Here is a 27,245-nt window from a genome sequence, read left to right on the forward strand (position 1 = left end):
GAGAGGCGCCCTCAAAGGCTCGGCAGTGCCAGAAGGGAGGGTGAGACACCGCCGCCGCGAGCAGCGGCGCGGCGACTCGTTTCCTGCCCTCGTTGTTGTGAAGCTGGGCTCCGTGACGGGACCGAGAAGAAAAAAAACCGCAAACAGAAAGCGGCAAAACTTCTCCTCCCGTCCCGGTGCTGTGGTCGCTGCTGGCAGCAGGTCCCCCCACCATGTTCGGCCGTCGGTCTGCGACAGCCGCCGTTCCGCGGCCGTCCGGCCTTGCGTCCCGTGCCTGGCCAGCTCGGAAGTGCCAGCGGCAGTATTGCTGCTCTCGATTCTCGCGCTTGGTCTCGAGACAGATGCCACGCATTGTTTCGCCGCTAGCGCCTGGTTTTTATTTTTGTTATGTTTATTTTTGCGCTTATGTTAGGCGACACTCTAACCTAGCAGGCAGCAGTTGCTTGCTGCAGTGCCACGCGTCGCGTGTGTTTTCGCGACTGTCTTGTTTTGCCGGGCTCCCCTTTGCTTTACCACCAAACCCGCTAGCATTTTTTTTTATCCGTGCATCTGCTCGCACGACTGGGCGAAAAGCGCTGCTTTGGTCAGCTAGGTAGCGAGCGAGCGCGATGCGGGCACAGCATTTCGTGGCCTCCGGAGAGGCTCTCTCCTTCCGAGAAGTGCCCACCCGCTTCTTCCCCGACTCTCCTGCGGAGACGAGAATGGGCCGGCCTGTTTTTCTACCCTCCCCCACCCATAAGAGTCAAGTGCACGGATGTAGCATGTGAGCCTAGCCGTTGGTGGGCCTCTAGATTCAGCAGTCCACCAACGACGAAACAAATTGTGCGGCTCCTGCAGTGTGTCTTGCGCTGTTGCTTAAAAAGAAAAAAAGAAAAGCTTTCACTGAAACATGAGTGCTACGCGACAGACGTTGCCGCGAAGAGCACAATCCCACTAGCACATAACTCCGCTTGCAGACAGACTTCTTGCCCACCGGGTCGTGCCTAGAGGTTGCGCAAATGCGTGCGTAAGCTTATGGATGGTGGTGTAACCGGCTATGCGTCTCGGAATTTCTACATTCCATGTCCAAGTACGACTCGCCAGTCTTCGTCTAGTAGGTTTTTGGGAGTATATTTTGCAAAAAAAGTTAGTTTTCGCGCTGGTGAGGTGGCAGAAGCGAGTGTCTGGTAATGGGGAAAAGGTGCTGCTTCATGGAATCCCGCCCAGCCGGTTCCAAGGCCTTCTCGTAGGTTTTCTCACAAAGTCGGCGCGGTCAAGGCAGTTCTCGCTGGTGTTCCTCTCGCGTCGTTGTGCACAGTTGCGCTGAAGAACCCCAAACAGCGTGCCTTTGCTGGCGGGGGTAGTTTACTTGCAGGTCTGCAGAGCGTTCTGACGTGCTCCCGCAGTTGTTGCAAGCGTAATACTATATGGAAATGTTTTTCTTGCCCTCGAGTCCTTAGCGCCAATTGGCTCAGATTTCTGCGGGCCTGCTCAGTAGATGGGCCAAAGTGAATTGATGGAAGCTTGCGTCAAAGGGTTGCTGCACCATGGCCTATGGGAGACGCCGTAGTAGCAGGCTCGAAATTAGTTTTGACAACCTGGTAGTTTTTTAGCATGTACTTAAATCTGAGTGTAGGGGCGCTTTGTTCAGTCGAAGCCCGTCACCATGTGCACAACAGCAGAACGCCTTGCAAAGCTAATGAGAGCCTGTGGCGGGCAGTGGCACAGCGCACTTGTATGGCTTCTTTGTGGACTAGCTTGTAGCCCGAGTGCGTGGGCGCGTCTTACGTGTCAATAAACTTCTACTTAGATCACTATTAACCACACACACACACACATATATATATATATATATATATATATATATATATATATATATATATATATATATATATATATATATAAAGTATGCCCCATAACTGCCTTGTATTCCTGACTGACAAGCTTGGAGCGTCGCTTTCTTGATAAAGATTGTCACGTGTAGTTGGAATGATTACCTTGAAGTGGCTTGCAGTGCGTTCACGTTAGCACCATCTGGTCTTGGTGGACGCCGTTTCACACGATTTTGTCTTGCATCCTTTCCGTTTTCTCGCACACCCTTACAAAAGTCATATAGAGAGATATGAAGGAGAGGATTGCCTGGCGGCACGTTTAGCATGATACTCCAGATGACCATTTGTTTAGGCGTGTTGGTAAACTGACTTGGAAAGCATATTTTGTCCCGTACCTTGTCGGAGCACGGGGTGGTTAAAGTTGTCAGGTACGTTGATGGCTATCTCGCCCTTTTCGAACCAGACGCACGTTTTACAGTAGGCAAGCTTTACGAAGTTTTTTCCGCAGGCCTTAGCCCACTTACTCTCACGATTGAAGAGCCCACCGATAACGTGCTGCGTTTCTTAGATATGCAGCTCGAGTTCATGGAACGGCACACGTGTTGGGAGTATAAACCTAGAGCTAATAAGCCGCTGTTGCCGTATCGGTCAGCCTACTCGAAGCTCGTCAACAGGAGCATTGCCACCTTATGCTGCCACCACAAGATCTATACGAGTCTTATGGATCAGTCGGGAAGGTTAGCAGCAGGGTTTCCGGAATCAATGCAAGTTTCGGTCGTAGAGGGGCTGCTAAAAATGTGCGGGTCAGATAGCACAATTCGGGACACGGCAAATCAACGGACGGAACGCAGAGGGAAGGTAGCGGTAGTGCCCTACTTGCATAGAACGACACATAGTCTTAAGAAAATGGCTAGCCGGGTGGACACAAAAGCGGTCTTTTCAGCACCAGAAAAACTGGCAAAGATATGTCGATTAACGGACCCGTACCGTAAGTCAGCTGTCGGATGTTCTACAAATCATCGTAAAGCACCAGTGGGTTGCGTAGAAGCTGTTGTTTATGACCTCCCGCTGTCCTGTGGGGAAAAAAATACATCGGACAGACAGGAAGGTGTCTTAATGACCGGTTACGGGAACATAGCCTAAACGTGAAAAATAAGCAATACGGTCATCTGTCAACTCACTGTCAGGAATGCGGGTGTGCGCTGGTGTATGGATCCTGCCAGGTTCTTGCGAAGCACAAAGATAAAGACGTGCGAGAGATTATTGAGGCTCAGGCTATCTGGCGGAATAGTGATACGTGTGTTAGTGCCCCTTCGGTCGACTTGTAAGATAAGGAGACGGCTTTTTTGGATGGTTAAGATTTGGATGAGCTGGCACCACTGTGCATGGGTTAAACAGGCGGGTGTTTCCTGAAAATCAAGTTGTTGAAGTTAGCGCATTGTGGTGTCGTCTCCCTCTGTCCTTATTTGCTGGCGCTAAATATGCTTTCCAACTCCAGATGAGTATAGTGAAAAATAAAGTAAGCACAGTTCACGACACAGGTACACAACTTACACAAAACACCAATCAAACTAATGTATCTCACTGAGACCAGTGTCTCTGAGGAAGTTTGATAGTACCTTCGTTGCGCGAGAATCACAGGCAGCGTTAGTCCAAAGACGTGTCTTAGCTAGGGATAACAGTCTGGTTAACGTTCAGTGCGTACATTAAGGCGGTCATTTGTAGTGTAAGTAGCTTGCAAGTGCCGATTAAATGGACTATGTCTTCCCGTTTGGTTGCACGCAAGGTGCAGTGGCCATCTTATCCGTTTGGTTTTAAATTGGGAGAATTTAGTATTTGCGACATTTAGGCAAGTGCGGTGTAGGCATGCCCGATCGCGCTTGTTTGAGGATATACGGCATGCGGAACACGTACATCGGATCTTAAGTACCAATAAATGCATACTGTTTTTCTCGGCGAGTCCTCCCAAATGTTTAAAGGGGATATACAGACATTTATAGGTTCCCGTGTATAGCGCTCTTGGATTATTTTTTTTTTGTTCAGTTCTCTCGGGGATTCACAATGCTTCACCGCTACTCTCCTGCTACGGTTATATACTAATATCGTAACAGACCTAAAGTCCGTTTCAGGTTGAGCATTTAGGATCGTTCACAAAACTAGCAGCACCAGCAACAATCGTGTGGTCCGTGGTCTTCGTCTTCGTGTCCTGTCTCAAGCGGGCACTATTGTACTCGGTTTCCGGGCGATTAACGACTCCTGAGTCATCTTTTATCTCTCGCTCTCTCTTTTAATCGCACGTTGCGAGAATAGAGCACTGGCCGGGTGAGTCAGCAGCTCACCGCAGCTGCAGTGCCCGTATAGTGAGTCAACATGCCGAGCAGCAACCTTCGATCGCGCACTTCCTCCCTCATCGTGCGGCGATGAATCGAGTCACGCACGCTGTCGTGAAACTGCTTCCACAGAGGGAATGCGCGCGAGATGCCGTTTTCTTTTTGTCTAGACGAGCGCGCAATGGGACTGTCTGGTTTCTGCCTCCAAGGGCCGGCCGTGTGTATTTATATACCGCAGTAGGCCCGGTTTTTAGCGAGCACGAAAATCGGATGAATGCGGGCTTTCTTTCGACTAGTTTCTTCCCCTTCTTTGTTCCAGTTTTAAGGGGGCTGGCTCGACAAGGTACCCTGTATACACGAATGACTCGGGCGGAAAAGAAGCGCTACATACATTTTAGTGCCGTGCTTTCTGAGGCGCATTGAAGCGCACTTTCGCAGAACTGAACGCTAGACGTTTAGGGCTTTCTTTTATTTCTTTTTTTAGCATGAGTGCGGGATGCAAGAGCGCTCGTGTACCGTGCTTTGGGTGCACGTTAAAGAACTCGAGGTGGCCAAATTTACGCCGTAGTCCTTCGTTATATGGCGTTTCTCATAGCCGCGAGTTTATGATGGACGCTGAACCCCATATTCAATAATTGCGCACTTCACTGGCCTCTAGTATTCTCGCGTTCACTTTGGTGTACCATCCCAAACACTGTTATTCGACCCGCCGGGTTTGCCCACGCAGAACAGGAAAAAAAAAAAAAAGAACCTGATCGAATGTGTGTTTCAGAAAGGTGCAATGGCAAAGTATATGTAAAATGAATTGCGGCGGTGAAATGAAAGGCATATCTAAATCTGAGCGTTTGAGTGGTATGAAATACCACATGCTTGGCTTGTATACACACTATTATCCAACCAGATTGAAAATATGGACGCTCACGGCAGTAGGGGATATGACGTCGTTGGCCTCTTCGGTGGTCAGGTGGCTATCGTTCACGGGGGTGATGTCGCTATGGTCGCCAACAGGTTCAGTCCGTTTGTGGTGCGCAAGCCGCGCGGTTTCTCACTGTGTTGATCACCTCATCGAACGCGTTCCGGTTTGTTCGCTTAGCACGCCTTCGGCGAGCAAAATACTTGACGGCGCGCATGTTGCAGGAGTTAGGCGTATACTTTTGCTGCCATGTTCGTGCCTGCGTTTTATAACGCGAGCCGTATGCAGATGGCCTCAGTAATGGTTCACCGGGTGCGTACTCCGCATCTATTTCGTGCTCCTTGTCTCTCGCGAAATTATGAGAACGGACCCCGTGCTTATTTTATTGCACTATCGCTCTCATTTATGACCAGCATGCAATTCCCAAATATGTACCGCGTTCGGTGCCGCCCGAGAAAAACCAGCGCAGTGATACCGTGCCCTTTCTTTTTTCTTTCCCCTATTATGTTGGTAAGCTTCAAGAAGCGGGCCGTGATCGGACGCGCAGGTGAAAGCGCTGGCTGCGCCAGTCCGGAAGCATGGCTGCCGAATTTCGCTCTCGTTCGTCTTTTCCCTAGCGTCAGACGACGTCGTTAGGGCGAAACAAGGAGCAACGACAAGAGTCGTTTCCGGCACCGCGAGCTTGTCCGTCCAATCAAATGGTGCCAGTCTTCCGGAATGCCGCAGTTCCTTCTCCCGACTTGCTGTGCCCTTGCAGTGGGAAGCGTTTGTTTCCTCCAACAGAGCAATCTGCGGCAGTGTCGGGCGGCGGCCGTTCGCCTTCGCCGCGATAAAGCTCGACGGTGGCGGCGATACTTGGCGTCTTTTCCACAACCATCCGTTTTGCTCGCTCGTGTTTTCCTCGCCGGAGCGGGGAGCGGCCACCGACGAGGCAGTTTTGAAGAGGGCCGAACGATAACGGCCCGTTCCTGGTGGGCTTCGGGGACGTGGCTTCCCATGACTCCTTCCCCGGCTGCTACTTGCATCTAGCGAACGCGAGCAGCACTTTCACTGTCATCTCAGAAAGGACGGGGTACAGTACTTGTCAGGAGATAGCACAGTAACCACAGAATAGGAGCGCACAAACACACAGAGCTGTATGTCCCTCTTTATGTTGTGTGACTACTGCGCTCTGTGGGGTCGGCAAGTATGTGCTATTACCAACTCGCCCAATCTTCGAAATTGGAGGTAGTATACGAGCCGCGGATGGCGCGGCAACCAGAGGGGCGGAAGCGGGCAAGCGTATGCCAAACGCTGTTACGCCACAACCATCGCCGCCGCCGTAGTTTTAACTAACTGACCCTTTTTGTCGCCGTCAGCGCGTCCTTTCGATCGAAAGCAGGTTTCCGAAAGCCTAGCTAGCCTTGGAAGTGGCGCGTAACCTTGCCCGACTCCCATGTCCTAGAACCAATGTGCAGAGAGACGCTGCCGTTAGACCTGCAGTGTAGAAGGTTCCGTGTTATTCGCCCATGTCGACTGCTGCGTTATGTCGTGTTTTCGATTTTCTGCTTCCAGCTGGCCAAAATTAATCGGTGGGTCTCTTCGCGAGTGCGTCTCTCGCAGCCGAAGTATTGATTTGGGACCGTCATGTGCCGTCACTGATTAATCTGAGGTTACATTTGCATTTCTCACACCTTTGCGTCAAGTTTTTCACACTGAGACCCCGCCATGCAGTTATCACTTGGACTCTCTCTCTCTCTCTCTCCCTCCCCCCTACCCCCCACTGAGACGACAGGCTGGTAAGGCACGGAAATGACATGGGCTTGGCTAGTCAGGTGCGTTTTTTTTCCCCACTGTGTAAAAAAAAAAGAAAAAAAAAGGAATGAACCGTGTCATTACCTTCCTTTCGTCAACCAGTCTCTCCACGTATTTCTCGTGTTCGTGCTTGCGAGAACGCTCGTACGTCGTCCTCGATGTATGTCGCACCGTAGTGCGCGCACGATGCATCTTCATGAACGTTGCGCCGATCCGTATAGGCGTCATAGTGAAGGCCTCCGCTCGTTGTACGAATATATTTCTACTTGGCCGTGCCAGGTAGCAACATTATTATTTTTGTATATTCTTTCATCAGGTAGGCGAAAGGCAGGACGCGAGTAGCTGCACAAATGCATTGAACGTGGGTTTCGCCACAGTGGGAAGAAAAGATGGTTGCCGCGGAAAGCGTGGGTCGGTCAGCGCGCTTCCAGATGGGGGCCATCGGCGCCGCTGCATGCCAGCGAAAGCGAGAGAAATTCTTGAATGGGAGGCGCCGTGTGTGCTGCGTGGCTGACTGGCGTGCGTTCTCTTTAGGTACGCCTTCGCTGCCCGTTTTTTGTTTTGTTTTTATCTACCTGCCGTCTCTTCCTCCGCCCGTATTGCCTTTGCGATCAGCCAGCTTGGAAATTTCGAAACCTCGTCTCTTTCCAGAAGGAAACGATGAAGCAAAAAAAAAAAAAAAGCGAGCGGTTTCTTTACCTGCATACATCAATGCTTATGTAACCAGCGTTGCTTGATCGCCCCTTCTACGTAGGCACCGCTACACCATTTCCGCACTACGTTATGTGGAAATGTTTCCTCACCCCTCCCTCTTTTATGTTTTTTTTTTTTTGGTGGCGCCTGGTGTAAGCTCTATTGTGGTAGCGGTTTAGAAAAGCCGTTTTTGTTATTGAAACTAAACTTTCACGCTGGTGTGACCAGCCTATTTGTACACTTCATCAGGCTTCTCCGCATGCGCAGTCGAGCTTTCGGATGGATGGATATTTGGATGGATGGATGGATGGATGGATGGATGGTGGCTATACCCTTCGTAACGGGCGGCGGCTGGCGCCACCTAGCCATTTGCTCCCCCTCCTATCTTTTTTTTTCCTTTCTTTATATCTTCTTTTCCTTAACCTACTTTTCACTCCCCTCCTCCCCCCAATATAACTATCTAAAAAAGTAGAGGAAACATTATCTCCCCGATTTAAGGTATTATCTCTCGCTTGACTTCCTCCACCAATCCTCTAGCCTCCCCTTCGTTACTTCCACTCATTTCTCGTCTATTTGCCCTCGTTCCCCGGGAAATCCCAATGCCCCTTCCATATCTGCCACTGTGCCCTCTGCCAGAGTCGGGCGAAGGTCTGTGCATCTCAGCACTATATGTTCAGTGGTCTCCATTTCGGCTCCGCAAGCTGTGCACCAAAGGTCCACGTCTTCAAATTTAGCCCTGTATGTTTTCGTTCTCAAAACCTCCGTCCTAGCTTCGAATAATAGTGAGCTGCCCCGCGAGTTATCGAATAAGAGCTCCCTCTTAATCTCCTGTTTTTGTGACCTATACATAGATAGCGCTGGCTTTCCGAGCAATCTTTCTTCCCACATTTTTCTTTCCGTCTCCTTCACCTCTATCCCACACTAGAACCACGTTGGACCACCTCCCTAGGCTGTAGGTATCTATTCCTCAGCTTTCTCGTTCTGAGTGTCCACTTTGTGTTCAAACTTTGCATGTATAGATATTTGCACACTTTTCCTGCCCACCTTTTTTGCTCCAATGCTGGGAGTCTCTGTTCATATTTTAGCTTACTTATTGCCTCTCTACCTTTGAATGACGTCCATCCCATGTCCCCCTGCACTCCCTCATTAGGGGTGTTCCCGTGCGCTCCTAAGGCCAACCTGCCTACACTTCTCTGTCTCGTTTCCATGCATGCCTGAACTTCCGATTTCATGCACAGTACTGAATTTCCGAATGTGAGGCCAGGTACCATAACCCCTTTCCTATAAGAGCGCTGTTGCACGTTGGCGGCTCGCCTGCCGCCCGTCAACTGTTTCGTAGAAGTGAATTAGATACAGGGTGTCTGTTTAATGGCTGCAACCATGAGGTCAACCTTATAACCACTGGTGCAGCGTCATAATGCAGCTAAAAATATAATTAAATTAAATTTCGTGTTTTTACTTGCCAAAAACGCGATCTGATTATGAGCCACGTCGTAGCGAGGGACTCCGCAATAATTTGGACCGCCTGGGGTTTTTTAACGTGCACCCAATGCACGGTACACGAGCGTTTTTGCATTTCGCCCCCTACCCAAATGCAGCGCCCGTGGCCGGGTTTTGATCCCGCGATCGCGTGCTTAGCAGCGCAACACCATAGCCGTTAGGCCACCACGGCGGGTCATACTGCAGCTTGCGGCGCGAACGGAAACAGCTGAATTGTAGCCTACAAAAAAAAAAAAAGTGTGTTAGAGTGCGAGTGTTGCTCCGGGATTGCACTATCAAGCATGCATTGTGTTGGTCAATAATGAAGTACATCCGCTTGCTCGGGCTTGTATCGGGCGCGCTGACGCGTCGCATGCGCGTCTAATAACGCTGTTTGGCATCCCCCGGTTTTTGTCGTTTCGTATCGCGCTTTCCATCCACTTTTGAAACACCCACTCGCGCTCTTGATATAGAGGAAGCTAATGGATAACGTATACGTCATGGCGTTAAACGTACCGGCAGGGATTTATCTTCCGAGATCCTTTGGAAAGCGCCACTGATTGCGGTTTGCAATCCGGCACGTGGGAATGAGACTGCGGGGAGAGCGACATGCTGAGCGCTCGATTCTTTTGCGTACGATTGAGAGAAAATGAGAAGGTGATTTGCGTTTGGCTTGAGCAATCTTCCTCTTTGTTGCTGCCGCTGCCGGGTAGCCTTCTGCTTTTCATCAGTGTCGTTTTTCGTGTTTTTTCTCTTTTCTTGGTTTCCTTTTCTTTCTTTTTTTTTCATTTGAGTACTTTCACCGTTGGTGTTTCCCTTCGTCGTCAGTCCTCCGCAATCGAAATGCGACCGCTCGCTGTATAGGGGGCGGCGATTTCGAGGCTGCCGGGTGCTCTTTCCGTCTCTTACTCCTGCGGTCAGAGATATTTGCGAGCTTGTCGTTTCCACTGCCCGGTTGATTGGCGAATGTTCCTTCCGCCCCCGCTGCGGCTGAACGTTGTTTCTTACGGCGCCGTCGCGCCACCCTTTCTCCCACCGTTCGCGGGTCACATACGGAACGAAGAAACTTTTCTGAAAGTGGCCCAGGAAAGAAAAAACGGAGATCAATAGCGAAAGTGAACGAGCTTGAATTAGGCTTTGGGATTCCGCCTTCTTAACGTAAGAAAAAAAAATAATAATAGTACGAGAGCGATGATTGAACACTCCATAATGAACTGCCGGCATGTCGGTGAAAGTTGAAGAGAACAAGGACGTAGCCGCCGAGTTAGCGATAAGAATTACGGAGGTGGGAGGGGATTCGATACGGTATATGGCTCGCGCCCCCCCCCCCCCCCCCCCCTCGAGCGCTTGTCGCCGCACATTTTATGCGCCCACCTCTTCCTCCTGTTACTTGTGGTGGGTAGAGACAGAGAGGGAAAAAGAAAACTCCAGTGCGGCTCCCGGTCATGGCGAAGAATGCTTGCCATTACATCCCCGAATCAATCCCCATCTTCCCTACCCGCCTTCGTGAAATGTCGAGAGCGCCCAAAGGCGAGAGAATGCAATATTTTTCTCTGCCTCTCTTCTTGCTTTTGGTGTTTGCGGCAAAACCTCCCCCGACGCGCACACCGCCCTCCGACAGAATGCAGCGGCTGGCATCGGGTCTCTTTGTTCCAGCAGGACCGTGCTGGCGGATCGCGACTTGGCTCAGAGGAGACTTCATTTAGGGCAAGGCTTTTGCTTTCAAAACTCCCGCTACCAGAGCGGTGGCCATGTGGTGTCGCGCCGCGGATTCTCGCTTTAAAAGGTCGCTGATTGCCGCGTCTTTTCATCTACGTGCCACAAAGGAAGCTCAGTCTCACCCCCTCTCCTCTTAGCTATTGGGAAAAGAGCAAAGACAAAACGGGTCGCCAGCGGCTGGCCGCAGGAACAGGTATCGCAAGCAACACGCGCCCTTTCCCGCGCAGCTTTCTATTCGACGCCCTGCATTCTCCTAGCGCGGCTTTCTCGGCGAGCTCTAGTTGCTCGCTCGAACTTCGCTTTTGTACACTTCGTCAAGCTTTTCGCCACCGCCTTCGCTGAGCCGCAGCTTTCGATGAATTTTTCTCCCACTCTCTCGTACTTCCTTATTTTACAACACTGTCATGCGGCGCCCGCTCTCCATAGCTCGTGGAGCTGCTACCGGCTTCTATATGTGAGCCGCTCACGCCTGTATAGTTTCTCCCCCTGCTTCCCGCCCAGTTTCCAAAGTTGATTTTCTTTGGCGACGCTCTGTCGGACGCGCTGCTGCCGCGGGTGCGAATGTCTCCGCCTTTTGTGCCAGCAGCAGCCCGCCGGCCGCGTGCGAGAGGACTACGACGCGGTGGCGCAAATTGCCGCCAACGAAACCGCCCTCCTTCCACCCGGGGTCGCCGCATTGTCGGATCCACTTGTGGAACGCCCGACTTCCCAGCTTCGTCCCGAGTACGTGGACTGTATGTACTGAGGACGATGATATGTGGGATCATCGGCTTTTTCTCTCCCTCCTTTTCTCTTTCGTTTGATCTCCGTTGCACGCGGAGTCTCGAGAACGGTGCTCAGCGCCGAGACGAGCGCGCCGTACACCACGCGAAGACCGGCGGGCGTTGGGAGCAGATGAACGACTCTGTCGCGCGTCATGGTCGTGGGACGGAGGAGAATGACGACGCACCCTCGGGCGGTCAATTTGTGCACTTTAGGGGAGTTACGGAGTGAATGTAACCAATGAGTCTCCCGCGCATTGTTCGATACCGTTGACGCTGTCGCCGGTGAGAGACTCGTAACTGTGGCGGTACACTTCGTGACTGCCCTCAAAAAGTAGTGCGTGATGATATCAAAGATGCCGTGCTCGGGCGCCGGCGAGAAAAAGAACTACGCGGCGCCGTCTTTCCCGTGCCTCCCGAGAAAGCGCCTTTCGAACTTTCATCTGTGACACGACGACGACGCTCTAAATAAAACGCTAGTTTGAGTTCTGCATATTTCATGTGGAAAGAAACTGCGAAAAGGGGAGTCAAGACAGAATGTGCACACATAGCACTGCGTGCTCGCAGTTATTTTTTAAAAATCGTGTCCTGTAATTTAATTTATGGTGACAAGTTATCAACACTGGCAAAGTTTTGCCATTGGAGACGCAGGATCAAAGTGTGCGCGGGGTAGACGACCGGGTTACCTGTTCGCTGGAGTATACATTTATTAACACCGCATGAGCAACTAGATCATAATTTAAAAGCAGCTTCCATGATCATGGTACTGTGCTCAAGAATTTCAACCGATTTTTGTTTTCTCTCCTGCAGTGAATGTTAGGCAGGTTTCGCCATTTCTGAATATAGACATTGCGCAACTGCTCCAGCCATTAATCTAATTCCAGTGGTTTCGTTAATTTCTGGTTTAATTTGGCTCTCACCGTCTCCCGTTATGTTCTAGTGCGTATAGGTTGAGATAATTATCAGCGTTCTTTTCTATTCACTTTCAAACCGTTGTGGTGGCGCAGTTAACTTAAAGGTGCGTACTCCAATATAACAGTTGCGATACTGTCTACGTTGTCTGCGTGGGCATCAGCGCAATATTGAACCCGTTGCCGTAGCAGAAGAGTTAGGAACATTTATTGAGTACGTTCCAGTGAATTGCATATAATATGAACATCAGTGAAAATTAAATGTCAATGTTTATATCTTGTACGTAGAGACTCGCCGATGCGAGCCGTTAGGGCTGCAGTCTTTCACGGGTAAGGTTTCAAAACGTGTGCGGATCGACTCAGTAACCCAAATGTAATCGGGCGTTCTTGCTGTTCGCGCCTAATCAAAATGGGCGGCGTCGCTGTACTGAACCCGCGACATACCTGTGCCAGCTGTGTATAACTTCCTTTACAGTTTTTATTTGCAGCGGCGTTGAAATGATAAATCAATGTCTATGGTGCCTTAGCATACAAGTAGCGCGTCATCTGTTCAGGTTTGTCAACACGTGCGTGCCAGTTTTGTTTGGCCAGATCTTATGCGCACCATATTCGCTTCACGCTTGCTGCATGCTGCTTGCAAGAGCGATCGCGGCGTCTTAACAGCTAAGAGTACCGTTATCCTCTTCCTCGAAAGGTGCGGGAGTGCATTCAGCACGACGGGGGCGTGGTAGCGGGAACATGAGCGCATGTGTACGCGCGCGCTCAGTGGCATCATCGGCGCTCGCGCAACCGGCATTATACGCGCGAGTCGCGCTACACGACCTTGACACCGCGGCTCGTCGCGCCCCTTTTTCTTGCGGAGTCAATTAGCGCATTGAAATGGATACGAACAAGCCGCCGTCGATAAACGACGATCACAAGTCTCTCCGCACAACTCTCTCTCTTTCTCTGCGCACGTATCAATCGATGCGTGAATGAAGCAGTTGGGCGAAAGCGGCGGTGGCAAACTGCGCCGCGTCGTTGCTCAGCCTGCGTATGTGCGACGTCGCCGCTCTGATCCGCGCGAGTGTTTTCCGGCTGACGCGCTGCACGGCAGACTACGCGTGTACGACACGTCGTGGCGCAATGTTGTCGAGTCATGTGTATTGTTGTGGCGCAGTAGCGGCTCTTGTGTTCCGCCTTCCCGGTGCGTGTAACCGTGAAGCTTTCTTGCGGGCTGCCAACCTGGCGCAGAGTGTTGCGCAGCGAAGAGGCCGCTGAGCGTGCTTCACCGCGTCGTTAATTTTTACCGCGCACCAACGCTCATTGGAGGATTAGGTGTGTGAACTGCTGTTTGAAACCTCTGAGGGGTGCGTCGCCTTTGGGTTTGGGCATGGATGGTCCTGCGCTTGTAACTGCGAAAAACGGCTCGGAAACTGGACGGCAGAGAACGTGTTTTCCTGTCCTTTAGTGCGTCGTCCTGTCCTACCTCCTGTTATGCCGCCTCTAATGCTAACCTAACGCTTCTAACCTCTCGCTTTCTTAGTCGATACTGCAGGATAACTGACATGCCAAGTCTTCCAGTAGTAATCAGAAGTGTCGGTTCGTTACTCAGATTATGTCGCTTTCGTCCGCACACACGTTTCTTCCGAACGCTTGCGCAGTTTACAATGACCACGGAGGTCGTCGAGCTCATTGCTTTCGCATCAAAGCGAGGCGCACACTACGCAGTGCTGCGCGGCCGCTCCCTCACGCCTGCGACAGGAGCGGCCATTCGTGCACCCGCGCCTCTCAAACAACACTCGGCTACACACCCTTCGTCGCAGCTCCTGCCCCGCGCGCGCCCTCTGCCATATACCGCCCGTGGCGTTTACCGAACGTCTGCCGTGTTGACCGCTTGACTGTTCCGTGTGACCTATGCCGGAGGCGTGACGCTTCATTTTCGACGCGGGCTGCGCGCGGGTTTTCTCATTCACTGGTTGCTTCTCGCATGCGGCCGCTCAAATGCTGCTGCAGCGCCTGTGCACTGGGCTGTCTGGGGCGGTTTTCTGCGAACTCTTCTATCCTGGAATTGCTATGGTATTTGCGTACGCTTGTCCCAGGAGTGCTCCCTCCATATTGTCTCCGTAGCCTGATGAACGTCTGTTTTAGGGGGCTGGCTTTTGTTTCTGGGTAGTGGTTTCAGTGTAGCTTTGAGCCACCACAAATATCATTGGCCGCGAAAGGATGTCGCGAAAGCAAAAGGCGACAGCGACGATGGCGTGGTTCTTCGTAACTTACCGCTTGACTCCAAGTTTGAGCAGCGTTTGTGCCCGATTTGTTCTGTTGAACCGTTGCAAAGGATCTTCTGAGTTACGTTGCCTCCTGTCTTTTTCTGGCGGGAAAATTTGGTATTTGAACTAGCCGGCAGTTAGAGTGCCGACGATGCTATTTTTTTAGCGTTGAACCGCAGTTCTTCCTAAAATCCTAAGAGTACCGCGCTCTGAGGTCACCATTCTCCTAGTCAATCTTGTGCACCATCCTTATTGCCTTCTCTTTCGGAGCGTCAACGCTGCCACCTTTGGTGTCTAGTAGTTTTACAATCCATATGCAGTTGTACTGTGGTGTAATTACAAAATTTGCAGGCATAGGGTCTACTTGACTGACGCTTGATAGCGCGGTAATTTGAGATCGCAGGGGGAGGCCTTCATCCTCTGTATATTGGCCATAAATAAAACTATAGTGATGATCATCTCACTGCCTTTATATTAACGTGCCTGCACTTGCGATCTACTTTGAATCCTCTGGAAGACGTTATTTAGCACGTCATTTTGTTTCGGGCATTGGACGCTTATTGGTATGTAGTGGCATTGAAAGTGAGCACATGCGACATGTCTGTATCGAGTTACCACGTGATCTCTAGTTCGCAGCATATTTGCGCGTTGCGTTGGGCTTGCATTTTGCGCACCACATGGCACGTCACGTATCTGTCAAAAAGACACGGTCAATTTAAGAGATGTGTATTCCGTATACGAATCGAGTAGTTTTCTTTACATCTAAAGTAGCCACGGGGGGCTAGTTTCTTTTCGCGAAAGCGTGGTTACTCTGGTTTGCGACGCCTAACAATTTGTTTTGTTTTTGTTATATTTCTCGCCACTCGGCTTTATATGCGTGCCAAGATACCATTTATATGAGTACGTATACGCGATATCTCCAAAAAGAAACGACGCCTGCGTTGTTATTATTATTATTTTTTTCATCACTGCTGTGGTGCGGCTTCGCTGCGCATGACCCGCCCTCGTGCACCTGCCAGCCAGCTTGCGCGTGCACCTCTTCCACGGGCCGTGCGCGGCCCTTCTCTCCGTTTCCCTGCTCGCGTATAATCCTCTCGTGCACGCGCTGCTGCGGCGCTGACGCCCGCCCGCACGCGCAGTGCGTAGCGTATTACGACAGGGCGGGACACGGTACACTACCCGAGCGGTAGCGCGCGTTTGTGCGTCTCGCCGAATTGCGTGTGTGAAGCGGGGCGCATGCGTGAAGGAGCAACTCCGCTACGGCCCCTTCTACCCCGTCTCTCGGGCGGTCTCGAAACGAGTGAGCGCTCCGCTGTGTGCTCGGCTCCGCGTAGCGCTTACGCTGGCGACCCTCGTTGTGCGCGAGCTTTGCGTATGTAGGGCACCACCGCGTGGCTGCCGTATACGCAGCCGTGCGCAGGGCATGGCGGGGCTTCTTATGCGGTGGGGTACCTGGGGAGAGGGGGAGGGGGAAGTACATAGGGTATATAGTCCGCACGCAGCCTGGTTTGCGCGCTGGTGGTGACCATTTCCGCAGCCTACTGCTGTTGGGGGTTACACGATGTATTTTCGTAGGCCATGCTCTGCGTCTGTTTCCAAGTTTCGATGTAGCTGCATAGATTTCAATAGTCGTTATGTCTTTTTCGTGCTCACGCACTAAGCGACCACTTTTCCGCCTTTACCGGTAGAATGAAACGTAAAGAACTTAAGAGAGAGAGAGTATCTCTAAATAGCACACTCTACACGTATTCGATATGAGCGTTCCACGTCGCCGCAATCACTTTCAAGCGGTAATTGATCTCTGCCCACGTGCGTCATGTCATTTTGCTGCCGATGCTGGTCACTGGGGGCGTGATCTGCGTCGTGCATCAACAGAATAAGGCAAGTGTGGAGAGAACAACTATTAGACGGTAGTTAATTCAACGTACGTGGCATGAAGGTAACCAATCAGTCTAACGGAAAGGCCGCAGTTATAAAGAAGGCACTGCTGGTGATCATCGGCCGAAAACCGGTAGCTCAGTCCAGAGCTTAGGTAGTTGCTCATATGTGGCGTGGGCACTTAACAAGGTAGAAAATCCGGCTGGGCATTTTCCTTCTGAAAGATTCAGCTAGTTGCGAAATCAGTCGTAGCCTTTACATGTGGAGGATGGTAACTGCTGACGTACCTTCGGCGGTAAAAAAGACATACTTGTGATAAGGAGGAAGCAGAAAAGATCGACCTGAATGAGTGTGTTCTGGCCAGCTACGCGACGTTGGTTGGAGTGAGAGGAAAGGTTTTGTCAACATCCTCGCGGCGCAGGAGGCCGATACCTTCTCGTGATCGATTATTCACATGTCTCTAGAAGCATTACGTTAACTCGTTTTTAGTTTAATGTGATACAGTCTGAAATATTTCGCAGTTTAAGGTGGCGTTCAGGCGGAGCAGTCGCCGGCAACTTTTGCCAGGCTAGGTTCGCCTGTAGCAAGCAACAACCCTGCTCCTCCTCCTTTCTAATGTGTTCCGAAGCTTCGCTCTGCATGTCGGCGTTAGCTCACGTCGTAACCGAATTTCAGCCTAAAACGGACCCATGCATGGATACGTAGTGTATAATTCATGCAGCCTTGATTGAACCAACTGCGTCTGATTGACCTTCCCTACATCTACTTTATTCGCTTGTTCTGTCTGTCTGTCTGTCTGTCTGTCTGTCTGTCTGTCTGTCTGTCTGTCTGTCTGTCTGTCTGTCTGTCTGTCTGTCTGTCTGTCTGTCTGTCTGTGTCTGTCTGTGTCTGTCTCCGACGTTTAGGTAGTCTATACGTAGCCTCATTTCGCCGTGTTTAGTTTTCTCGGTCAAGGTTCCTCATGACCGGCCAAGACAAAGTAGAACGTGCATTCTTGCCGGTGATATTGCGCGGTCGAGATGCGGCGCGAAGCTTTTTTTTATTTTTTATTTGGTCGTAAAAAAAAATAGACCGAAAAGACGTGTGCCCGCCTCTGGTCTTATACAGCAGTGTCTACGAGTCAGGCGCTTCCGTGCGTGCCAAATTCGCCTCGACAGCGTGTACTCCAAGTTCACCGGCTGCGTGTCTGCTCCTTGGCGCGCGCTGTGTTTTATGGTGCGCCGAGCGGCAGCTTGTGCAGAGGGCGTGTGCTGCCCGCGTGCGCACACACGGACGGCCGGGGTTTTGTGCTGGCGAACAGAAGGGGCTTGTGGCCTACTTAGCGGCGGCGTCCTCCAGCGCGCTCGGGCTACTCTGCGGCGTCTACCCGACGTTGTTCGGGCCAGTGGGCATCATTCGCCCGGAAACGGCCTTCTCCTGCTTCTTCTTCTAGGGGTGCGCCGGCGGTGGAAGCACGTGGCGACACGCGCCGCCACCGTCGCTGCCAGCGGGTCACCGGGTGCACGTGTGCCGACATCTCTCGGGGGCCGCCGTCAGCCGCGGGCACTGCGAGGCAGGGTTTGATAAGGGTTCGACTAGGTTCAGCCACGCTTGCTGCCTCCCGGCCCTCTTTAGCCAAGAGCATTCTGGCTTTCGCTACCACGGGGCTATTACGTTTTGACTCCATGAGAGCGGGAGAGTGGCATCCACATGGCATCCACCTTTGTAGCACGACGCTACAAAGAAAAAAGAAAATTGGATTGGATTGGAAAAACTTTAATAAAAGTCCTGCAGGACGCACGTCAGCGCGCAGTGGGCGTCTCCCACATACCTGGCGGCCGCTGCGCGAGCCTGCTGGACGGCCCATCGCTGGTCTTGTAGGAGCGGGCTTCTTAGGGTCTTCTCCCACCTGTCGGAGGTAGAGTCATGTGGGTTTCTCAGAAATAATGCTTCCAAGATGAAAAAAAAGTAAAACAACTTACCCCTTCCGGGGCGTTGGTCCCTGAACTTCAACCTTGTGAGCATCTGCAGAACTGCATGATGTGCCATGTGTTTGACGCCGCTAGCGAGGATTGCCACTGTACTGGCGCAATTTTTGTCGTATTCTTTATCTTTACTGTTCAATTTTTCGTAACGTTCCGGTGCCAGCAGAAAAAGACAAAAAAACACTGTGATGCGCATCGTGGTGTCTACGTGGCCCTTTTATTCTTTTCCTGCTGGAACTAGAATATTATCCAAGTTCGCATGCTAACGCGCTCGACAGACAGCAGTGCTACAGTTTTTGTTGCTGTCGGTTTTTCTTTCCCCTAGCGTAGGGTAGCCAACCGGGGGATTATACCCTGCATTTACTCTCGTTCTTTCTTTTTTTTGTCGCCTGTAAGAATGTTTTTAGCAAATAGCCGCATTTTCACTATATCATAATTCTATGATTAGCATACCCTGGACAGCGTTACATTCAAAGCAAGCACGTATGTGTTTTCTTAATCGTTAGAGAGGCGTCTCTCATACTCGCAATGGCTTGCATGCAATGGCTACATGCAATGACTACATGCAATGGCTTGCATGTAGTCGAAGCACATTTGGGAATCTGTAGCCGCAGCGTGACTACAATTATGGTGTGTAGCCTGTATTTCTTAATTTTTTAGCCAGTATCGGGGACATTGGGGCATTGTATTGTTTTTTTTTCTTTACGTTTGGAACTTGGCAATCGGGAATGCTCGTGTGATGCTGCAGCATAAAGATGGGTGCGTACAATACTCACCGACGGCCCTAGAAGAAGGGTGCAGCCGTCCGTGATGCTAAATCGAGAAGTTTACCGGCGCGGATAGAACGACTTCATTGAACAAATGGTGTGTGTGTGTGTGTGTGTGTGTGTGTGTGTGTGTGTGTGTGTGTGTGTGTGTGTGTGTGTGTGTGTGTGTGTGTGTGTGTGTGTGTGTGTGTGTGTGTGTGTGTGTGTGTGTGTGTGTGTGTGCGTGCGTGCGTGTCAACTGCAACTTCCGGACGTTCCTTCCCCTTTCTCTTGCTTTTCCAAGCAGCCGTCTGACCTGCCCTAATGTAGAGGCTCCAGAAAAAGTAAGCGAGAGGAATGGAACGGGTTGAAATGCCAGATAGGATTGAGGTCGTCATAAACAGACCGTCAGCTATAACCGTAGGCCCGGCTCCTCCTGCGTGTGCTGTGACGAAATGCTGTAGTTGTGCGAAAAACGCGTGTCGTTGGTTGCGTACTGTTCGAATATCGTCAAGCTTGCGTAGGCAATTTAGTGTGTGCGTGTGAGATATCCACGAACGTCGACATGCTGATGCGAATCTCAAGCGTTTCGCAAGACACGAGCACAAAAAAAAAAAAACCTTTCAGAATTCGCTCACCACGGCATACACATGTCTCCCTTTGAGAAAACGAAAAAACGTCTGCTTGTTGTTCAAAGGACGTTGACTGCAAAAACCTGCGATGTATACGGTCGCTACAACTTAAATTGAAAGCGACAATTCCACTCTCGAATACTGTCTCGATGCCGCGATGTATAGACAGCGAGCCCTTCTCGATCTCTGACGTCGAAAATATCGGCGCTTGCTTTATGACCTTCATAGTGGGGCCTCTTAATTTCCCCCACTTCACTATGATCTCTCTGCGACAGATATCGCCATCGAGGATGAATTGAGCACATTTAGTCAGCTGTGACCCGGTGCTGTTCTTGTAAAACGTGTGTCCGCCCAGGCCTCTCGCTATCTGCTATGCGTGGGCGTTGTCTGTGGAAGCGCTAAGCCGCCCATCGTCTCTCGCCTCAGTGGGTACGAAGCCCACGGCGGAACGCGTACGTGGGAAGAGATAGAGGGGGAAACGAAGTGAATTAGTATACGTGAATGGTGTCGCGCAGTGGTTGCGGAAGAGTAGAGATACGGGGGGCCTTTCCGGTGTGGTACCGAGATAAAGCATACGAGGGAAAAGGCTGGCATGTCGTTCGATCGATCGATAGTGAAAGTGATTACTCCATTGTCCTGGCGTTCTTCACTCGCCCAGCACAATGCTTCGCCGCTCGCAGTGAATTCTATCGACTCGACTTTCGAATGTCGCAAGAACTCTTGGATTCCTGTACATATCCGGCTGTCACTGTGCCGAGCTCTCATGCGTAGATTTTGTAGATTTTGGGAGAGTAATGAGTATGAGACAGCGCTGCTGTGCCAAGCAGGAGGCGAAGTGTATTTTTTCGTGGGTTTCTGCCCCGCCAAGACAGTCGCGTTGCCTTGACCGTGCAGAATGTAATCGTTGTAGCGGTAATTGTAGAAGAAACTACGAAGAAAACTTCCTTCATCGCCATTTCCTCTGTTGCTAAATCTTCGTAACCGAGGGTGTTGCGAGACGGGTAAAGCGCACACCCCCATGCTCACAGAAGGCGGCGTGAAAGAGTCCTTGCACGAGCATTTCCCGCTTGTGTGTATACGTGTAACCTCATCGTGCACTGGCACGGGGGACAGGTGTCGAATTCTTTCGGAATGCGACTGCGTGGGTCGTCTTCCTTCGCGGCGTGTTTCGGCGATACCTCGTCCCTGACTCACAACCGCGGCCCTGAAGGCCGCCCGGTGCCTGGGACGGAAGGGAGACGCCGCCCGGGTTCTGCTTGAGCGCAACAGGACGTTACACACTCCGTGCAGGTGTGATCCTTCATGTGTCGCGCAATAGGCTACTTAAACCCTGTTCGTAGTCGCTGGCATCATTTTCGAAGCCGACGTCGTGTTCTGATGCTGATTACATCGGGACCGGTGCTTGTGAATTGGTAAAGGGGTTGCAGAGACTCCCTAAAGGCGCACTAAAGAGGCATACTGAACCAGTATAGTCTGGTGAACATTCCTTTCGGGGACCTGTATTTATTTGCCCTGAAAAGGTTGGTTACGAGCGAAGAAAAGGTAGCAGGATTGAGTCCCGGCCATGGCGGCCTCATCTCGATGGGGCCGAAACGCGAAAATCCTCGTGTACTTAGCGTTAGGCGCACGTTAAAGAACCCCGGGTGGTCCAAATTATTCTGGAGTCCCCCGCTACGGCGTGCCTCATAACCAGGTTGTGGTTTTGGCACGTAAAACCCCATAATTCTAATATTTTACGAGTGAAGAAAACGGAGAAGCAAGTTTTCCCTTCTTGAATTTTGCTTCCAAACCACAGCGCCGGTCGGTACCTCAGGACGACGTCGAGGATTCCAGCACATTTTGGCGGGTTTGGGCAGTTACTTACATTTTTTAAAACGTTTTGTGCAGGAAATGTTTTGAAAACTCGCCAGGCTCAGTCGGTCCTTGGCTCCTTTAGAAAGCAATGCAATCAATCTAAGCCCTTAGCTACATATAGTGCCGAAAAGACTTATCAAAATCCATGACATCATGGGAAGCTATTGTGCGGAAATTTTACGGCGCTGTCGCCACCCGTCTTTCCTTTGTACAATTTTTGTCCCGTCTTACCAAGGCATCCGTGTAAGTAAAAGTGACCGTTTCGGTGTTTCGGGAGTGTTGTTTACAAATCTAGCTCAATTTTACTCAATATTTCTTTCTACTGTCCATAAAGACGCATGGTGCACAATTCCGGGTGCGATCCGACGTATGCGGCTAATGTTATCAACAGCCCCAATATCAGCAAGCTTCCAGTATGTTCCATAAATCAGCGCCCTACAGCGGGAGCAACATCTTTCGGAAACGTTGTCGCATACGCCGCGTCGTACCGTTTGAGTGTAACAAGCCACTTCACATTAACGAAACGTGAGTGTTTGTGGTGACAAGATAGACCCAGACGGCTTCTCAGTATACTGGGGCGCGATCGGAGAGCTTTGTTCGAAACTGTTGAATTGCTGCGACGTCGCATAGTGAGCAGTATGCGAAATTTGTGAAGAATGGGAGGGGGAGAGCAGCCAATCGCCAAGCGGTGAACTCCCCGGAAATTTACGTGCCTTGTTTGCCATATTGTTGTTGTTGTTGTCCTGAGTGGCCGTGGCACATACCCACAGTGGGGGATTGGCCAAGAATCGGGTGGTTCAATTAGGTGCATAAAAATAATGATAACAAGGGAGTTAACAATTTGAGCGTTGGAGTTTAAAAGTAAACGTTATGTGTTTGGAGAAAAAAGGAAATAATCAGATGAAAACTGGGTATAAAATAATAATAATAGTAATAATAATAATTAATAATAGATAAGAAATTAAAGAAAGCTATGGTTGGGAAGGAGAACGATCAATCTAACAAAGAAATCGATTGGTTTCAATGAGGTAATTTTGGATTTCCAAGCAAACATTTCTGTGGCTGAACCCAATAATGGAGGCTCCAAAAGATAGGATCACAGGCACTGATAAAGTTAGACCAATAGAGCGAAGCGGGATTTCGAGTACTCGTTTTCTTATTATAGAAAAACGTCTGCAAGACAACAAGAAAGGGTCTATTGTCTCCGCTTCGCCACAGAATGAGCATAATGGTGAGGGGACCAGACCAGACCTGTGGAGGTAGAAGTTCAATGCAGGTACACGGCAGCGCAGCCTCGTGATGGACACTTAAATTTTCCGTGTTCGGCGAAAATCTCTGTGCCAAGGGTGTAGGAGATGTCCGTAATCCACAGAGTTGGTAATTGCGGAGCCTGATACTGTCTGTATAATGACACTCCTGCAAAATCCAGCAGCAGTTACATAAGCAGTCAAAGGGCAGCAAGGCAGAATCGGGCCACTTATCGATGCCTTGGCTAGAGAGTCCGCAATTTCATTTATGATTAGTCCTTTATGGCCTGGCACCCAAATCAAATGCACGCTTCTCAAGTACCCAGGTACCAATGAATGAAATGTCCTCATCACGCGAGAATCACTGGAAGCAGTAAGGGATGAACACAATGAAAACGAATCAGTGACTATTACGGCTGACGTAAATGATGGTCCTAATTTGCGTAATGCCAGCACCACGGCCATGAATTCGGCTAAAAGATCGGTATGAAATCTGGCAGCCGAATAGAAAATGTCCAATCGAGAATCGGGGAAAATATTCCTACACCTGACTTTTCTTCACATTGTGAAGCATCTGTCGCAATTACAAGGATTGTTTGAAGGTTTTTCAGATGATCTTGTCATATACCGTCTAGAATGCGGTGTGGAAGTAATTTTGCATTATTAGGAAAAATGTCATCGAATTGAATATCCGTTGCAACAGCTCTATCGGGAATAGGAAGTACATCGCATATGCGCACGCCCAAAGAGTCGTTATTTTTGCACGAATATAATTTGCGGAGTATGTAGTCGCGGCCAGATGACACCGAAAAGCAATGCAGGTTGTGAAATAAAGATTGTTTTGGGGATGACGCTGCGGTGATTCATAAATCCTTAAGAACGTCTACACTGTCAAAAGGCGGAACCTGCACGAAATAATTCCGAGGTATTTAACAGATTCCACCTGTGGTATGTCTTGAAGGTGGTAAGACAGTGAAATGTCACGTGTCGGAAAAACGAGAACACCACATTTGCTGGCATTGAGTGTGAAGTGACTAACATCTAACCACCTCTCCAGAGCATATAGGTAAGTTTGCAGTCGTTGGTATAGCGTGTGGATGTCGTTTCCTGATGCAAAAAACGCAGTATCGTCTGCATAAACATAAGTAGTTATTTCTTGATGACAAGGTAGTGTGCTCATGAGAATATTAAAAACCACTGGCGAAAGGACTGAGCCTTGCGGTACGCCTCTCGTTTGTTTGTGTTTCGAAGAAGAAACGCAGCTTTCGTAGCAATAGAATTCTCTTTCACCTAAGAATGACTGAATCCACGCTACTATATACCCAGGAACACCACATGAAGTTAACCGATTGATCAATACAGTGTGCTCCACAGTGTCATATGCTTTAGCGATATCGAGCGTCACTAAGGCAGCGTATTGCTTATGACGTCGAGCGAGTTGTATTCGGCTTTCTAAGTCGACGTGGGCATGCCAGATGGAGCAGCCGGCCCTGAAACCAATCTGACAGGAATTAAGAATGGAATTATCATTAATAAATTTCATGATACGACGGTGAAGAAGCCTTTTAATGAATTTTACTACGTTTGATGTAAGTGCAATGGGCCTAATGTTCTCCAATACATACCTTCCTTCTTGTTTCTTAAGCATCAATATTACTTTGGCGAGCTTCCATTGCAACGGAATCCAATCATATTTAATTGAATAATTCACCAGGCCTCAAAGAACGTTAGGCGATTCCTGTAACAATATTTTTAACATTGCATTTGTGACACCATCAGGGTCAGGGGCTGAATTCGTAAACATAGTGCAGCCTCATTTAGTTCAGCTAAGGAAATTGGAGTAAAGCCATCCCAAGGATCTAATGTAGAATGAATAGCTGGAAGCCTGGCCGTAAATTGATTTTCTAAGCCTTCGGCAATCTCTTCTAGGGAGACGCTCAGTTCCTGCGGGGTCAAAACAATTGAGTCTGATGTTAAAGGTGTTGGTAACACCTTCCTAGCACGAAGGAATGCAAATAAAGCACGCTTATGTTTTGAATTAGATAATCGCAACGCCTAATATCGTATTCCTATTTGGCTCGATTAACAGTACGCTTAAATAGACCAGCGTGAAACTGATAATTTTTCCAATTTGTCGAGCACTGATTATGCAGAAGCATTTTCCAAGCGGCTTTTCTTTTTCTACAGACACGCGTACACTCATTATTCCACCACCAACAAGCGGTGTCTTTAGCCGAAGGGATGACAAATTCAACTTGCTTCCGGGAATCCTCTAGAATTGAGCAAATGGTTGAAGCGATTTCCTTATCATTGGAATTGGCAAGTTTCGAAACGGCTGAACGCAAGAAAGTCTTAAATTTCACATGGTCCACAAATGTGTATGCCTGGTATCCTAAAGTTCTTATAGGACAATTGATTTCAAATGACACAGGAAGATGATCACTGTTGTTTGCTGAGTCAACCGTTACTCACGACAAAACCTTGATGCCAGCGCTACAAGATGTTAAATCTAACACCGAACGAAAGGGACCTCTAGCAAACGTTACTTGTCCTGTGTTCTGACATGAAAGGTGACTATCAATAGTCCACTCCCAAAGTCGCTTACTACACAAATCTGTTTTTAGCCACCACGACACGTGACGCGAATTATAATCCCCTACAAACAAAATTTATTTTCTACAGGCAGCCACAACCATATCAAGTTAACGTGTACTTTGCACCGTTGGGGAATTCAGCATTTATAATTGAACATGGATGGTACCCTGGGAGACATAAATCTATAGCCAAAATTTCGCAGTCGGAATCCATGATTCGAAAATAAATTTTTGCCTTGTAAAAGTTTTACTGGAAGCAAGTATCAGTAATCCTCTACCTCGCGAGTGTCGATCTAATCGGAAAGACCGAAAACCTTTTAAATGAAAACTTGTCTCTTCCGAAAGCCAAGTTTCTTGAAGAAGTAAGATATTTTGATTGAATTGAATAGATAGGCAAGATAAATCTGTTAAAGCTGAAAATATAGAGCGACAGTTCCACTGCAGTACTTTCAACTGTCCAATGGTGTTGAACGCGCAGCACCGGCAACTGCCGCCTTTAGAATACTTTCTGTAATCATAGGAGATGGTTGACTTTTTTTATTTTGGTTTCATAATTTTCGAAATTGGGGATCCCATACGTTTGGGAGCTCGAGTGTCAAATTCCATATCTGTGACACTAGCAGTGTCGGAATAAGAGGGCTCATCCTCGCCTGGTTGGACTAGCGGAATAGTGTCTGTGGAATGTTCTGCAAATGTTTTACGTTATTCTTGTCCGGGGATACGGGGAACCCTGCCTTGCCTCGCCAGGCGCGGCCGAATAATGTACTTTTGTCTTGCGGAATAAAACGTGCGTCCTCGAACAAAACGGGGAAACGGAGCTCCTTGTGGTTTGCCTTACGCAAGGTGTCATTTTTGCTTTGTGTATTTTCTGCCTCCCGTGGCTGAACGGAACGCCCTGAACGTTTCTGGTCTCTTACGTTTTTATCTTGTGTGTACGTGTGTGTGTGCACACACATACACATACATACATATTTACACATACACATACATACACATTTTTCTTTTGCACACACAGTTCGCGTAGCCGTCGGCGCAGCAGGACACGCTTCGTGCACGAATGACCAGTCTCTTTCCGCGTGAATAGGCCCGAGGGATTTTCGTTTTCTGCTCAAAACAAAAATAAGTAAATGGTGTGACGGTGAGTTGTAGGCGAATAAATACCATGGCCTTCGCAACGACTTCGATATTTCGAAAGCTGATTCCAAGTGCTCTCCTGCCTTCGCTTCGTCGTGTATACTGTAAAGCGCGTGTTCGTGTGTAGCGTGCTGTGGCCTGTAACCGCTCCCAGCCTCTGAAGAACATTGTCCAAGAGGCCATTGAGTGTTTATTCACGGTATTCGGTTATTCCTTTCTCTCCGCCTCGAATTCGTCCTGCACATTCTGCTGTGCAGCAGCACTTTATGATGAAGCCGTATCCCATCGCACTGTCTCAACGGCCCTGTCTGTGTACACGCCCAGTGCATGTTAAGAGACCGGTGTGTGGATCTATTGGGTGTTGCGAGCTCGTTCCTATCCTGCTTTGTTTTCCCTCTCTTCTTAGTATTGAAGACTGAAGGTTTGCGTTTATTGGCAGTGTTCCAGTAATACATAATCTCGTCGAAGCTTTGCACTGGCAACAGTTCACTCAGGTAAAGCGATCCGTAGAAACCGAGCGTGTTCGTTTTTTT

At 49.6% G+C, this 27,245-nt stretch overlaps 1 protein-coding gene across 7 annotated transcripts in view; it reads left to right on the forward strand.

The window, feature by feature from the left end:
- LOC139052213 (rap guanine nucleotide exchange factor 2-like) overlaps positions 1-27,245 on the forward strand; it is a 784,545-nt gene that overhangs the window by 637,953 nt on the left and 119,347 nt on the right. The gene's annotated exons all lie outside the window — the stretch shown is intronic.

Source organism: Dermacentor albipictus, unplaced genomic scaffold (assembly GCF_038994185.2).
Source record: "Dermacentor albipictus isolate Rhodes 1998 colony unplaced genomic scaffold, USDA_Dalb.pri_finalv2 scaffold_20, whole genome shotgun sequence".
In the NCBI taxonomy this organism is placed as follows: domain Eukaryota; kingdom Metazoa; phylum Arthropoda; class Arachnida; order Ixodida; family Ixodidae; genus Dermacentor; species Dermacentor albipictus.